The sequence below is a fragment of the Dromiciops gliroides genome, chromosome 3 (genome assembly GCF_019393635.1).
Source record: "Dromiciops gliroides isolate mDroGli1 chromosome 3, mDroGli1.pri, whole genome shotgun sequence".
In the NCBI taxonomy this organism is placed as follows: Eukaryota; Metazoa; Chordata; class Mammalia; order Microbiotheria; family Microbiotheriidae; genus Dromiciops; species Dromiciops gliroides.
In genome coordinates, this window is record NC_057863.1 from 498,600,971 (window position 1) to 498,606,145 (window position 5,175).

Below are 5,175 nucleotides of genomic sequence, written 5' to 3' on the forward strand. Positions count from 1 at the left end.
ATATGTATATATGTGTATATATACACATAAAGACATGCACATATAAATATATGTGCACATATGCATATATGCAATATAAAATAGACACATATAAATATATGTAATATATAAAGATATAGAAACAAACACATGTATACACATATACACATATGTGTACACACATGTGTGTTTGTGTGTAATCAAGTAAGCCATGTTGTTGGGGAAAGACAGAGAATAGTCCTTGAGGGAGCTGGGCATACAGCAGGTAGAAGAGATGTGACATAATTTGAGAAGGCTTAACTTTGCCATGACATTTCCAGAAAATAGTCAGCATACATGCACATTTACAACTTGCCCTTTTTCCAGGTAAAACCTTTGGTCAGCCATCATAAAGATCTCTTTCAGAACTGCTTCAGAATGATAATATTTGATAAAATAAGCAGCTATTGGAAGGCAAAGTTTCCATTGGAATATTTCTAACAGCTTTTCTAATAAGCGTTTCTAATAAGAAGCTGCATACATAGCATACTTTGTTTCAATAATACTAGATTCATGTTAGGCAATACAATCAAGGCAATTCAGCTTCTGATATCAGACCCTTATCAGAGATGTTTGATGCAAGGCCTTTCTATGTTCAAAACTGGCACTTCTATTTTCTGAGACTTTTAAATTTAATTTTATTATTATTACTAATTTTTTTTTTTTGCGAGGCAATGAGGGTTAAGTGACTTGCCCAGTGCCACATAGCTAGTAAGTGTCAAGTGTCTGAGGCCAGATTTGAACTCAGGTCCAGGGGTCTTTCCACTGTGCCACCTAGATGCTCCCTTTCTGAGACTTTTAAATGCCATAATGGTTTCAAATAGTCAGAGTATCCACATCCCCAAATTCCTGAGAGTGTCACTTTTCGGAGATGGAAGCCAGAGCAGGTCTGGTATTAGAATAAAGATGAGGGAGCTCTCTATCCCCATAGACATCTAGGGAGATTTTGTAGCAATGAATGGGGTATTTAAATGACAGAGACAGGGGATTGTGGGAAAAATTATTTTCTTTGATCTCCTGCCTAAATTCAAATAATATTGAAAAATAAATAGCTAATAGAATTCCCCTACTGCTTTTGTAACCTCTAAGTCATGATGGGGTCACAGAAATCAAGTCTTAATAATGTTATCTTTCAAATGCCCTATAAATTCATCTTTCAGGAGGTAGAGAGAGCAAGAGGAGGAACTACTACTAAGGTTTTGATTCTTTTTTGGGGGGGAGGGATAGGGCAATGAGGATTAAGTGACTTGCCCAAGGTCACACAGCTAGTAAGTGTCAAGGGTCTGAGGCCAGATTTGAACTCAGGTCCTCCTGAATCCAGGGCCGGTGCTTTATCCACTGTGCCACCTAGCTGCCCCTTAAGGTTTTGATTCTGACCAACAAAGAGGAAGTGATTGGTAAAGTAGAAATGATAGAGAATAACAATGTTATATTAGAGTTTGTGATAGATAAGAAGTGGAATGCTGTTAATTATCTGATTTTTGTTGTTGTTTAGTCATGTCCAACTCTTTATGACCCCATTTGGGGTTTTCTTGGCAAAGATACTGGAGTGGTTTGCCATTTCCTTCTCCAACCCATTTTATAGATGAGGAAATTGAGGTCACACAGTAAGTGAGGTTGGATTTGAATTCAAGTCTTTCTGACTCCAGGCCTGATGCTGTATCCACTGTAGTACTTACTTGTCCTTCACTAGCTGATAGACACCCCAAATTGGGGTATAGGGTGTGTTCAGGGAAAACTAGTACTTATGGTATAAGGGCTGCTGAATCCTTTTCAAGACTGCTTTCCACCTTTGGTATCTACCTGTAGTTTGTGCAGGGGTCACACCCTGTAAATTGTTTCAACATACAGGCTAAACCAGATTGAGGGTAACTGAGGGGTCTCAAACCTGTCAGTGAGTTAGGGGAGCATCTACCCTAATATATGAAGCCTTCTGCTGGTAGAATAGGCAATTGAGAACAGTTTGTTCCCATGGCCATGAAAGCAGCTGAAGAAGGCGCTGTGGAGTGCTTAGAGCTTGGTTAGACATCGAAGATGCCAAGGCCCTCCACTGCATCTCAAGCCATCACCAGTCATCTTGATGCTGTCATGCCACCAGACTGTGATGACTCTGGAAGAAAGAGTGAAGCAGATGACTTTGTGCAACTCTGCTTCACTTAAATCCAATTTATTCGAGAGTCAAAAGACATCACCCATAGCGTTTTACCATACTGACCTATTTCAAAGTCCTGTGGTGACAGGTAAGCAATGAAACAGCAGATGCAGATACACTGGGAACTATAGTTACAAGCCTGCCTAGGCTATAGGGTCATCTTCTCCCTGGAAGCAGCAGTGGGATTCAGCAGTCCCCTGGGTGTTTGAGCAGCCTCTTAAGGACCATACTCTTCTCTTGTTGTGAGGAAGGGGCTAGAAAAGGTTCTCTAAAAATTGTCTGCTTACCCAACCCTAGTTTGTTTACTGCAGCAGAGGAGTGGGGGTGAAGGGGGGAATCCCACCCTGCAGTTGAGACACAAAAAATAAAAAATAAAAAAACTTTTGCAAAAATGATTCCACTCATCAGTACGTGGAATATACACAAACTTATAGACAACACAAAATCCAGTAGACCTAAAAGATGAACAGCCCTTATTGTAAGAGAACTCAGTGGGAGGGGCAGCTAGGTGGCCCAGTGGATAAAGCACCTGCCCTGGATTCAGGAAGACTTGAGTTCAAATCCGGATTCAGACACTTGACATGTACTAGCCGTGTGACCCTGGGCAAGTCACTTAACCCCCGTTGCCCCACAAAAAAAAAAAAAAAAAGAGAGAACTCAGCGGGTATCACATCCAAATAGCAGCCCTGAGTGAAACAATACTGGCAAATGAAGGCCAAGTTACTCAAGTTGGAGCTGGATACATGTTTTTCTGGAGTGGCCACAGTGATGGGAACACCATGAAGCTGCTGTAGTTTTTGTCACCAAAAATAATCTAGTCAATAAGTTTGTATGCCTACCAAAAGGAGTGAACAACAGGCTCATAACAATGCAGTTGCCACTTGCAGGAAAATGCCATGTCACCATCATCAGTGCCTATGCTTCCACCATGATGAACCCTGATGAAATCAATGAAAAGTTTTATGAAGACCTGGAGACCCTCATTATCAATGTGCCAAAAGAGGACAAACTAATGCTAGAGTAGGCTCAGAATACCAGACATGGCAGGGAGTTCTTGGGAGGAATGGAGTTGGAAAGAGAAACAGTAATGGTCACTTACTACTGAAGACTTGTGCATCTCATGACTTTCTCATCACCTACACTCTTCCATTTACTTAAATACAATAAAACTTCATGGGGGCAGCTAGATGGCGCAGTGGATAGAGCACCAGCTCTGAAGTCAGGAGGACCTGAGTTCAAATCTGGCCTCAGACACTTAACACTTACTAGCTGTGTGACCCTGGGCAAGTCACTTAACCCCAGTTGCCTCACTAAAAAAAAAAAAAAAAACTTCATGGATGCACCCTCCCAGCAGACATTAGCATTTAATAGACTGTCACTGTAAAGAGAAGAGACAGTCAACATGTGAGAGTGACAAAAGCAATGTGTGGTGCAGAGTGTTAATCTGATTATAGACTTATCTTCTCCAAACAAAATATTCCCATTCAACAAAAGTGTCAGCCTCAAGGCAAAAGAACTACCAGAAGTCTTAATGTCGACAGATTAGAGCACTTCTCTGAGAAGGAACAGTTCCATGCTAATTTGGAGCAAAAGTTGAGCCAACATGTGGTTGGCAACAGTGAAGCAGAAAAGGAGTGAGCAGCTTTCAGGGATTTGGTGGAAAACACTGCATTTGCTCATTTGGGTCAGAACACTTGTTAACACCAAAATTGGTTTGACAAAAATGATGGGGAAATTTAGAAACTGCTAAACGAAAAATAAGAACTCCACAGAGTTTGCCAGTAGAATCCATTTCTAAGAAGGAAGCATTTAACTCCATCAAAAGTTAAGTACCAGCAAAGGTTAGAGAAATGAAGAATTCTTGGCTCAGTAAGAAGGCAGATGAAATTCAGTTTTTCAGTTGGTGCATGATTTTTTATCTGCAGATGATTGTGTACTCGGTGCAGCCTCTGAAGCTGAAATGCAACAAAATGTGGATCCATTCTCTGTTGCTTGTGCTAATTTTGGCCTAACAATTAACACCAAGAAAACACGGGTAACACCAGGCAGCACCATACCATCCATACATGGAACCATTGGTTACAACAAATGGAGAAGTTTTGAATACTGTGGGTAGAGGGCGGAGCCAAGATAGCGGAGAGGAAGCAGCAAGCTACCTGAGCTCTCCTTCTGTTCCCTCAAAACGAACATTAAATCAAGCCTCTGGACGGATTCTGAAACTACAGAACCTGCAAAGAGACAGAGAGACACAGTCCTCCAACCAGAGATAATTTAGAAGACTTCAGGAAAAGGTCGGTCTGACTCGGGCAAAAGGGAGGCCCAGCGCAGGGTAGCAACCCAGCGCCGAGGGGGTCGGGGCAAGTCAGCAGGAGCTGCGGGCCACAGCCGAACAACTGAGGCTCCCGGAACCTGGTTCAAAAATCTGGTGGCCAAGAAGGACAGTGGAAAAACCTACCTGCACCGGCCGAGAGGGCTACGAACGGCAGGATCAGACGCCAGGGTCTGGCGCCTGGCTGGCGAAGCACAGACAGGAAGTGCAGGGCAGGGGATCTCCACACACCATAAAGGCCTCAGAGTAAAAGCCCAGTCACACAGCACCTATACACCTGCACAAGAAGCCCCAAACAGGGACCCTGGTGCCCCCAGAGCAGACCTCAACTTAAAGAATAAATAAATAAGCTGCAATAATGAGTAAGAAGCAAAAAAGAGCCCTCTCCATTGAGAGCTTCTGTATCAATAGGGAAGAAGCCAACACAAACTCAGATGAGGACAATAGCCTCAAATTGGCTACATCTGAAGCCTCACAAGGGAAGGTGAATTGGTCGCAAGAACAAAAAGCCTTCCTGGAAGAGCTCAAAAAGGATTTTAAAAATCAATTGCAAGAGGTAGAAGAAAAAATGGGGAGAGAAATGAAAGCAAAACAAAAAAACTATGAAAAAAGAATCAGCAGCTTGGAAAAGGAAGCTGAAGAAAACAAAGCCTTAAAAAATTCATTTGGCCAAATG